Source organism: Schistocerca americana, chromosome 3, assembly GCF_021461395.2.
Source record: "Schistocerca americana isolate TAMUIC-IGC-003095 chromosome 3, iqSchAmer2.1, whole genome shotgun sequence".
NCBI classification, from domain to species: domain Eukaryota; kingdom Metazoa; phylum Arthropoda; class Insecta; order Orthoptera; family Acrididae; genus Schistocerca; species Schistocerca americana.
The window spans coordinates 609,862,128-609,873,896 of record NC_060121.1 but is presented as its reverse complement, the minus strand read 5'-3'; the positions used below and the strand labels follow the sequence as shown (position 1 = coordinate 609,873,896).

General features: G+C 44.7%; 1 protein-coding gene across 1 annotated transcript in view; it reads left to right on the top strand.

Annotated features, from left to right (window-relative positions):
* Positions 1-3,519: 3,519 nt before the first annotated feature.
* LOC124606895 (loricrin-like) overlaps positions 3,520-11,769 on the top strand; it is a 124,766-nt gene continuing 116,516 nt past the window's right edge. The window contains exon 1 of the mRNA XM_047138992.1: positions 3,520-3,552. The gene's annotated coding sequence lies outside the window, so the exon portion shown is untranslated. The remainder of the gene's footprint in view (positions 3,553-11,769) is intronic.

Genomic DNA, 11,769 nt, shown 5'->3' with positions numbered 1-11,769 from the left:
CCACACCGTGATTCAGAACGCCTCTCTTTGCAACATCTGCGACTGCAGTTCGTTGATAATCTCTGTGAGGCTGTCGCGCTCACTAAATGAAAGTGTAACGAAACGGGCTGCTCTTCTTTGGATGTTTTCTATTTCGTCTATCAGTCCTGGCTGGTACGGATCCCATACTGATGAGCAAAATTCAAGTACTGATCGAACGTGTATTTTGTAAGCTACTTCCTTTGTTGATGGACTACATTTCCTGAAGACTCTTCCAGTGAATCTCTGTTCGCCATCTACCTTACCCGCAGTTCAGCTGAAGTGACGATTCAACTTCATATCGCTCCGTGTGCATACTCAGTGATACTTCATAGACGTAACTGCTGCCAGTGATTGCTCTGCAAGTGTGTAACCACACAGTCACGGGTCTTTGTGTCTATGTTTTAGCAATACGCTATATTTGTTTACTTTGAGGGTCACTTGCCAATACCCGCACCAAACGACGATCCTCTGCATTACAATTTTCTAGCATCGCGACTTCTTTGTATATACCACAGCATCATCTGTGAAAAACCTCATGGAACTTCCGGCGTTATCTACTATGTAATTTATATATATTTTAAAAGTACAGGTCCTATAAACTCAGTCGAGACTGGTGACCTCGTGGTTTGATCCCTTTAATCATTAAACCAGTCAGCCAACTCCATTTCGTTATCTGTCTTCCGTTTGATGAAACGTGACGTCACACTGAAGGACACAGTCACCCATTGAATCTGTGTACAATATTAAATGGCCTTTGGTCGTATATATTTTTAATTTTTTATTGATAAGATAAGAAAATTGCGAGCATATACTATCTAATATTCTGCGCGGCTTTACATTTTTCGAGTTACCTGTCTTTTCGTGTTTATCCTTATGTTACGGAAAAACTTGGAAGTATGTGAGAATGACAACGAAAGTGTGTAGTAACTACGCCTTTGTGCCGTCGTTTCCGTGACAATATGAAGACAACAATCCTTAGACTGAAAGAGACTTCCCTTGTGTATGTATGTATAATGATTTGATCATCGCTGAATGCTGTTGACTTATTATAATGTCAATCATTCACTTCCCCTTGAAACGACTGGGTAGCAAATTTCATTCATCTATGTAGCAGAATCTGTGGGAGTGCAGGAAAACAAGGAGCAACATGGTGTCCACAGATTCGTGTGAAGGAGCCACTGGTCCAAATATATTGACCCTCTATCCAAGCAATCTACTCACTTCGGAGACCGTCATCATTTTTCGCTGGGAAGTAAAGTCGCTAGAGCTACAATACAACAAATCAAGAGTCTTTTAAATGAGTATAAGACCATGAAGAATATCCAGTCAGGAAATTACATCACCTTGACATCACCCTGACATCACCCTAACAAGGCTGAAAAAAACGAATCTGTAGCTAACGCTAGGCTAAAGATGCATAGAAGACATAAACGTGCGTGACGGAATTACGTAGTTCCTTTCATAACACGAGTAACAAAACGAGGCGATGGCATTTCCTGGATGGAAATTGGTACAAACGCACTCACTACCCTGTTGTGTTATTGCATTGTTAGTATTTTATCCGACCTCCATTCTGCCTAATTAAACTCAAAAACTCTGCGGCACTGATTTTGTCAGGGCCTGTAGTTCTTGTAGTAAAATTATCACCCATTCTTCTCATATCGCTCTTTTCACCTCGCATACGGCCTCCATTTGCCTTCCACTGCTATAAACACGCTATGCAAGTGTTCCCCAAAGGTTTCTCAGGGGGTTCATAACCGGACTAAGTGCAGATCAGGGCCAAACATCGATATCTTTATCCTAAAACCACTCTTTTGTTGTCGCAGAAACTTCCACAGGTGCTTTATCTGGCTGAAACATTAGATCCTCATGCATTTTGATTAGTTTTGTCTCTATCATCTCAGTGTATATTTTAGAGACGACTGTAGTGTTCAGGAAGCAATGCGTGACGTCCTTGTAGCACAGAAAGTTGCCAAAATTATAACTCTTCCTTCACCAAAATTTCTGCTCTTTCTTATAAGCAGTTTGGCTCTCAGATCACTCCAATAGTAATTAAATCCACCCAGCCCATCTAAATTAAACTTCTTCTCATTACTGAAGATCATTTTATCCCGTTTCTGAAGTCAATGACATATGTATTTCACCAAAATCGAATTCTAGTCTGTTTATGTTTGGGTGCTAGAGCAGATTTCTGCAATCGCTTCTTGAATGCAGTATGTCTGTCATTTGACAAAATTTGTCGTGCACGTCTAGCAGTTACTGACAACTGCAAATGAAATAAAAGTTGAGAAGAATAACAGTTTGTGACCCTTGCTTAGAGTAAAAGGAACCGTTTCGATGCCTCAAATAATTTTTCTACTTAGTCCATATTTTACGTTCTGTCCATATTTTACGTTCTCTCCGTACCATGTACCAAATCTAACGAAATTATCAATCAGTGTACTTGAACAGCTGAACTCCTTAGCGATTTCACGATTAGAAAGTCCCATTTCCATATACTCACCAAGTTTTGCTTTTTCATCTCATGATAATGGTTTCACATGTGGCATTGCCAGAATCGTGGTTTATGTACACAACACTTACTGTCACCAGCGGTTTCTGTATCCCACCGGCGGCAGAGGCACATATGGACACACAATCATCAGAAAGAGCAGACTGCTTTTATACTGAGTTCCACCCTGCACCACCTGAATCGTTGATGTCTTATTATATACTGTTCTATAGACATCAAATACGATACCATTTGACTGCATTCGTCAGTGTACAGTATCTCATACTATTGCTTATACACTGTGCACAATAATTCCAGCTGATAATATTAATTTTCCTAAAAATACAGATGCCTTTTTATTGATTTCCACTGATTTGCGCTGGTGGTTCCTCTAGCTGTGTACGGTAGCCTCGACGAGCTCCGGTGGTTGTGGAGTTAGGGTGTAAGTGCACCACACTTAAACCAACTCGGTGTTACTGCAACATTTTTTTTCTCACAGCTGAATCACGGGTCTCTAAAATCGAGTTCTGCTAGTGCGGAAGAAGATGCCATGAAGAAATGTGTAGATGTAAATGTGCCAGTCACTTCACACTACAGCATCTACCAACAATAGCAGAAGGTCAGAATGCATACAGCTCAAAAATGAGCGTGTTTATATCGACCACACAGTGGACTTACAGAGAGGGAGGGAGGGAGAGAGAGAGAGACAGAGAGGGAGAGAGAAAGAGAGCAAATAAGTGACGTAAGGTACTGACCAAAGCGGCAGAGTTTCCCTTGTCACTGTGGAGTGCCTCCAGTTTTGCGACGTCATTTTTGTGACCTAGTTACCGATAGCATGACTTGCCGTGTTGTGTCTGGGCGGACCCGCTGATTACCGGGGAGGGTTTCCCGGACGCCGGGGTTGTGGCTCGCGGAGTGCACGGCGGAGACACCTCCCCCCGCCCCTCCCCCCTTTCGCCGCGTTATAGCGAGCTATGTGCCGGCGCCGCCTCCACTCGCCCGCTGGCCTCCGTCTGCACCGCACCTCGCGCCACAGACAGGTACGTACACCGGCAGCTTTCTCGCGCGCCGGCAGCCGCCTCGAGTAGGGTGCCGTACTCTACTCTGGCGCCGGACGTGCATGAGTGCTGCTGTATCTTTACGAAACATTCCTCAGCAGTATTGACAATAACAGTGTAAACTATTTTTGCTACAAACAGTAAATTTTACGTGTTTCGGAATACCCAGCTATTTGACAGTGTTACGTATTATCTCCCAGTGTCAACAACAGCTTATGAAATTACGTACATGCAAGATCCTACCGTGACTGCTATGATACTATAAGTGCGCAAGTGCTGTTTTACCTATACGAAACATTTGTCACGATTATCGTCAACAATATCGAAACTACTTTTGCTAGAGAACTGGCAACATGACCACTGCACGTGTCTCAAGAAACCTAGTTCCTAGACACTAATATTCATTATTTCCAAAAGTCGACAAGTTTTTGAGGAAGCAAAGTTTCTTCAATGACCCTGCATGTAATATACCACACGCTCTTCTTTTTGTTGCAATCTTACGTTCACTGACACAAAATCTATAGCTGATGTCTACAACGATGTAGTTATTGGCACACACCAAATTCCGTGACAGGCATGCTTCACATATCTATCGCCAACGAAATTTGTTTGTTAAAAGCTCGAATATCTATTACGTATAACAAAGCTATTTCTGGTGCTTTACGTACTAATGAATGTTTTCAGAGTTTTCACGTAATTGAAAATTGGTTATCACGAGTGTGTGCAGAATATTTCGGCTCTTTGTAGTTCATGTTTCATTCTCAAAGTTTAAAGAATTCGATGTGAGTGAAAGTGATTGACTTGGAACGCAACGCTTTGCAAAAGTATTATTAACAGAAGTTGTTACGTTTAGACTTAAGTCTACTGATATTTCAAAGGTCGCACTCCGCCAGTCTGAAATCGACCGTTAACAAGGTAATTACTGACGAGTAGTATTTGTACTGATTTGACCCAGGATAGAAGTGTCAGTTGGCGTGTAGGTCTTTGCTGACGATACAAGTTCCATGAAAGTGAGGAAGGGAAATGGGTGCTAGTCAGACGGTAACCAATAACAGGAAACTTCAGCTTTTTCCGTGGTTCTACTCTCGTGTCAGCAGATCGTAGAACACTGAAAGATAATTGGAGCTATCGAAATTGTGAATCTTTTTCTGACGCTGGGCATGAGAATCGCCCTTATGTATGATGTGACAACCAGAGAACATTATTGTATTACGTCATCACGAATTTAGAAATATATTTGTGTTTACTTTAGTTGTCTGTTTGAATACGTCGAATGTTTTAAGCTGTATGGTGTAGGGCATATCATGTACAGTTAGTTTCCATCCTTTTTTTTCCATCAGTAGATCGCTGCATCTCAGCGAAAACCTGAATATCTCTAATTTTGTTGTTTAGCTATAAATCGAGATGCCTGTGGGAAGCAGTTTGTTTCTTTACTAGTCACGCTACGTCCGCGTCCGGGATTCCAGGCGCGTGGCTTTCTGCGGTACACCACGCATTTCTTGTGAAGTCTCCCGCTGGAGTTTGTCGCTGCTGAACAAGAAGCGGAGCGATTTTCCGCGTGCCGTGACCCACATAGCGGTCAGCAGCATATCCAGTAGAGCAACGTTTCTGGTGGGCCCGGAGCGGGCTGCTTTGCGGTTGGGGGCAAGTGGGTCGCCGTCTCAAAACTGAAGCCGCCCATTACCGTCATTAGCACCGCGTCCGTCATGTTGCTCAAGGGACTCTGGAGAAATTACTGGCGCCTCTGACACAGGCGTCTGTTCCTACTCACTTCTACTTTCGCGTTCCGCGTGCTTTCTGTCGTTAAGGGAACGATGAGACCGCTTTCCGCTTTTCACCAGTGCAGTCTTCACGGCCGTTTAACGCCGTAACCGTCACTGGTAGTGGCAGTTTTCCGCGGTATTACGTATCTCGGAACGAAGTGCCGATATTTCGTAATGAAATTTGAACCAGAAATAACGCTCTGCGTACGCCAGTGTCTTCAGTTCCTGTATGAATTTGCCAAATGCTTCTCAGATTCATACAATTGTAAAAATAGAAGTATTGTTTTATCCCTTTCGGAGATGCTGAGGTTTCGGTTTTGTACTATGAGCCTGAGTCGACAATGTGGCCACAACAGCTTAATTAGTGACACACACACACACACACACACACACACACACACACACACACACACACGAAGCTCGATTGGAAGGAAGCTGGATGGAATCCCAGGGAAGGATGAACTACTTTATGGCCAATGAGGGTAAGGGTGAGTATGGTGCTCCAGTAGACTGCCCATTTGTGTGAAATGGCTGGGGAATACACCACTATTGATACTAACAGATGCAGTATTCAAAAGTTATTTTGTTATCTACATACAATTTCTGCTCACTGTACTACATCGCCTCCCCGGTTCATCAACTGCTTTTTGTGCTAAAAAACTACAGTGTTAAAACTTCTGGAGAGAATTACGTCACCTAGAATTCCAACCAGTCTATAGCTTAAATAACCAAGCGAGATGAAGCAGTGGTTACCACACTGGCCTCACATTCGGGAGGAGGAGGAGGGGTCAGATTCCGCAAGCCCGATTTTCCTTCCCGCTCTTTCGTAATCCGAACTTGTTGTACTTTTCTAATGTCCAAGCTCTCTAAGGGACGTTAAGCTCTAATCTTCCGTTCTGCTTTTAACACTCATTCAGTCTTCATTTCAAAAGTCTGGGAAGCAAAGTACTCACTTAAAGTAGGAGAAGAGGGATTTTCCATTTAATGGAGACAATCGATACAATTTTCTGTAATTGCCATGTCGACGAATATGAATGGCAGCCATCAGTTCCAAAGTGTTTGAGAATATTTGAAAAATGCCATATTACTGCCTTGAGGTGCTGGTAAAACATTTTATTTATACAACCAGTCGCAGTCGTCTGACCATCATCAGGTTCAAGAAAGTATTCACCTGAACCTGAACGTAATGATGGTCAGACGAGAAACTGGCTGTATAAAAAAAGCGTTTGACCAGCAGCAAAAGACAGTAATATGACATTTTTCAAACTCGTATACAAGAGTTGTGGAGAACCACATCCTGAAAATGTTTTGCAGTATATATTTCTCTTTCCCGCACTGCAAAATCAGTAGCGAGTAAATCTCTTGGCCCAGAGACAAACTTACCATTACTTCCCGAGAAATTTATACTTATTTGAAGTTCTTCGGTTCTGGTGAAATTACAAGTCGCCAGTGCAGGAACTGAACTAAAAGTAACTGCAGAAAGTCCCTGTTTTGTCACCAGTACCTATGTGAGAAAATTCATTTCTGCCCTTGCATCATCGGTCTTAAAGTAGCTTGTACAGATGTCATTGTCGGTGTTTTGAGAGCGTCTGGCAAAAGTTTTAATCCCCCTGTTTAGTTCAAAATAAATGGTTCAAATGGCTCTGAGCACTGTGGGACTGAACATGTGACGTCATCAATCCCCTAGACTTAGAACTACTTAAACATAACTAACCTATGGACATCACACACATCCATGCTCGAGGCAGTATTCGAACCTGCGACCGCAGCAGCAGCGCGGTCCCGGACTGAAGCGCCTAGAACCGCTCGGCCACAGCGGTCGGCTTAATTTAGTTCCTCGGTATCAACTCGATGTAATATAGTGCAGGACAACTCTTTCAATTCCGTAGCAATTTCACTAATCGTGAAGCGAGGTATCTGAAGCAGTGTTTCTTTCATTTGCACGCAACAAGGTATTCTGGCTGACCAGTGAGGGAAGCACGACTTGAGGATATGGGCCAGATGTACGCCTGAGGGAGGCGAATGGGAAGAGGGTGCTAGTGCGGGGAGAGCGGACGGACGCACAGGCTGCGCGGCGGCTCGCCAGCTGAAAGTAAAAGGAGGCTACGCCGGGCCGCGGCTCCGCCGCCCGGCCGCTGTTTACTTTCTTCCTGCCGGCCAGCAGCGCGGCTTTCTCTGCGCGCAGCATCCAGCGTTTCACGGGCCGTTTGAGCGCCGCACCGTCTTTGCATTCCTCTCGCCTCACTCGTGTCTGCAGGTCCGCTTCCGTCACTCTGAGCAGGCATTCTCTTCCATGTACAGGGTGGTCACAAACAGTCTAAAAAGCTTGTAAGGGTGTTACAGGGAACGCTGTCATGACAAAAAATTGTTAAGAAAAAAAAATTGATACGTTCCGGCGTTTATGAGTTGATTAGCATTGAAGTTAGCCAATCAGGCCGCAGAGCGCGCAAATTCAAGCTTTCCTAAAACCGAACAAGAGGGAGTGATACAAAAATTGAACATTGTAGGTAGTAACTATCGAAGCCGAGGCAAAGGCTGAGCAGTCTCATGCTATATCATCTCTGCCAGCCCTTCTCAAAGTGGTGGGTGGGTGGGGTGGTGGAGGGGGGGGGGGGGAGCGCAGAGAGTAATAGAGGAGGCCGCCGGCTTTCAACGAACTGTTCACATTCACTAATAAAAAGCCTGCCGATGAACAAATATTGCTGGCGTCATATTCTCATTTCCATGAACCAAGTTAGAAAGCTCGTCCTCATGGACTGTGCGGCTTGTCGCGGCGGAGGTTCGAGTTCTCACTCGGGCATGGGTGTGTGTGTTTGTCCTTAGGATAATTTAGGTTAAGTAGTGTGTAAGCTTAGGGACTGATGACCTTAGCAGATAAGTCCCATAAGATTTCACTCACATTTGAACATTTTTGAAAGCTCGTTCATAGTTAATTTGCTGTCTTATTTCACATGGCATCTTCTTCCACAGCAGGAGTGCTGAGACAGGTCACGAGTAATATTGCATCACAAAGCCCCTGTCACCGATCACCAGTGGGATTAGCTGCTTACCTGACATTATCAACCAGTAATGACAATAAGCTGCGTGAGAACGTGACCGTCAGTTCCTTGCAACGTGGACCACAAAAAGACACTGTTAATCACAGCCGTTGGTACTGTCCACTCGATTTGTCAGACTGTCGGAGCCACTTCAAAGGTAGTGACTCAGCTAGAAATTGAATTCTAGAGAGTGTTCAGTAGCGATAGTTAACCAGATTTAAAATAAAGTGATAAAAGCTCCGCAATCCCGTCGATATGTTACTGACTCGCTGTGATAACAAGATACTCCATGGAAGTAATTCCCCTTCGAAACTATGCACTCCTAGAAAGGAAAGACATTCGATTTTAGTGAAAGCATACACATTCTTTGCTCCTGTCTTCCTCTTTTCCTGTCAGTAAGAGCAGAGGGTACAGCTGGGAGGAAGGGGGGGGGGGGCAGGGAATAATTTTTGTTTCAGGAGTGCCAGCCGCTGTGACCGAACGGTTGTTGGTGATTTAGTCCGAAACAGCGCGACTGATACGGTCGCAGGTTCGAATCCTGCCTCGGGTATGGATGTGTGTGAGGAGGAGGAGGATGTTGGTGTTTAACGTCCCGTCGACAACGAGGTCATTAGAGACGGAGCACAAGCTCGGATTAGGGAAGGATGGGAAAGTAAGTCGGCCGTGCCCCCTCAAAGGAACCATCCCGGCATTTGCCTGGAGTGATCTAGGGAAATCACGGAAAACCTAAATCAGGATGGCCGGACGCGGGATTGAACCGTCGTCCTCCCGAATGTGGACGTGTGTGATGCCCTGGGGTTACTTAGGTTTAAGTAGTTCTATGTTCTAGGGGACTGATGTCCTCAGATGTTAAGTTCCATAGTGCTCAGAGCTATTTGTTTGAGGAGTGGGGCGCGACGGAAAATGTTTCAGAAAGCTTGATCTACGCTGCGAGAACAGCGGTCCGCTGGAACTTGCGTTCGCAACGGCCTGATTGTCTAACTTCAATGCTAATTAATTTGCAAACGGCGCAAGTAACGAATTTTTTTCTTAAGAATTATTTCTCAGCAGTCTACCCTCCAACACCCTTACACGCTTCTTACACTATTTCTGACTACCCTGTACAAGATTCATTTTATAGGTGAATCGTGTGCAATGAGCATCCGTTGCACTATGTAATAATCTTTCTCTATAAATCGTGAAACATATAGATCCAAGGCAATCGCATGGAACGTGATACGATAAACAGTTAGAAATCTCGGAAACTACACGCCGTTCCCCGTAAACTAGTAAAGCATGGAAATAATAGCAAAAGGTTTCCGTGTCACAGCTGTGCCTTCCTGCTGAAGGAAGAATATCGATGAGGGTTTGTACTATAAGGTAAGCGGCAGCGCAGAGTTCAGAATGCATGCAATGCCACCATGTAAGCAGTGTATCTTTAAACATGAACTCACCAGGGACATGGTACTCTTAATAAGTCATAGAATCTTCAGTTAAGTTTGTAATTATTTCAAGTCAAATCATAATCAACGGTACAAGAAAGTGTAAAACTGTCCATATGTTAGCCGGGCGGGGTGCCGAGCGGTTCTAGGCGCTACAGTCTTTAACTGCGCTGCTGCTATGGTCGCAGGCTCCAATCCTGCCTCGGGCATGGATGTGTGTGATGTCTTTAAGTTAGTTAGGTTTAAGTAGTTCTAAGTTCTAGGGGACTGATGACCTCAGGAGTTAAGTCCCATAGTGCTCAGAGCCATTTTGTCCGTATGTTCCCCACGAGCCGAGGCTACACATAACAAAGAATTGCACAAAGAAGGCTTCTAGACTGTTAAAAAGGGTTAGGGGATCACATTTTCGAAACCACGGAATTCCCACCCATTGCGACGCTTCGAAATTTGGCTCAAAGGTGCGTGAAACTCCCCTCTGTAGTGGTGCAGTAGCGTGGCATCCTGCGACGTCACACTCGGGTTTGACGTCACCTCAAACAGCAAAATGTCGGCATATGCGAAAAATGCCCACAGCTCAGAAGTTCATGTGACATGGGTTAATGAAGTCATATTGGCACCAAACTTCACCACAATTCTGCCCAACCAAAAATGTTCAAATGTGTGTGAAATCTTATGGGACTTACATCTACATACATACTCTGCAATTCACCATACGGTGCTTGGCGGAGGGTACCTCCTACCATAACTAGCATCTTCTCTCCCTGTTCCACTCCCAAACAGAACGAGGGAAAAATGATTGCCTATATGCCTCTGTACGAGCCCTAATCTCTCTTATCTTTGTGGTCTTTCCGTGAAATATAAGTTGGCGGCAGTAAAATTGTACTGCAGTCAGCCTCAAATGCTGGTTCTCTAAATTTCCTCAGTAGCGACTCACGAAAACAACGCCTCCTTTCCTCCATAGACTCCCACCCGAGTTCCTGAAGCATTTCCGTGACACTCGCGTGATGATCAAATCTACCAGTAACAAATCTAGCAGCCCGCCTCTGAATTGCTTCTATGTCCTCCCTCAATCCGACCTGATAGGGGTCCCAAACGCTCGAGCAGTACTCAAGAATAGGTCGTATTAGTGTTTTATAAGCGATCTCCTTTACAGATGAACCACATCTTCCCAAAATTCTACCAATGAGCCGAAGACGACTATCCGCCTTCCCCACAACTGCCAATACATGCTTGTCCCACTTCATATCGCTCTGCAATGTTACGCCTAAATATTTAATCGACGTGACTGTGTCAAGCGCTACACTACTGATGGAGTATTCAAACATTACGGTATTCTTTTTCCTACTCATCTGCATTAATTTACATTTATCGATATTTAGAGTTAGCTGCCATTCATTACACTAATCACAAATCCTGTCCAAGTCATCTTGTATCCTCCTACAGTCACTCAACGACGACACCTTCCCGTACACCACAGCATCATCAGCAAACAGCCGCACATTGGTATCCACCCTATCCAAAAGCTCATTTATATAGGTATAAAACAAAAGCGGACCTATCACACTTCCCTGGGGCACTCCAGATGATACCCTCACCTCCGATTAACACTCACCATCGAGGACAACGTACTGGGTTCTACTACTTAAGAAGTCTAACATGTGTTTGCCTCAGACGGTTTGCATCGATCCTCTGCACTCTGTTTCTGTGTCAGCCAACGATTTCCCCCAAGTTTATCTTTGCTGCGGTTGTACTCGACTTACCTGCTAAGGTCATCAGTCCCTAAGCTTACACACTACTTAACCTAAATTATCCTAAGGACAAACACACACACCCATGCCCGAGGGAAGACTCGAATCTCCGCCGGAATCAGCCGCACAGTCCATGACTGCAGCACCTGAGACCGCTCGGCTAATCCCACGCGGCCTCTGCCCAACCCCACCGTGGACATGTCACTTGGTGGGAAGATCGCCACAGCCC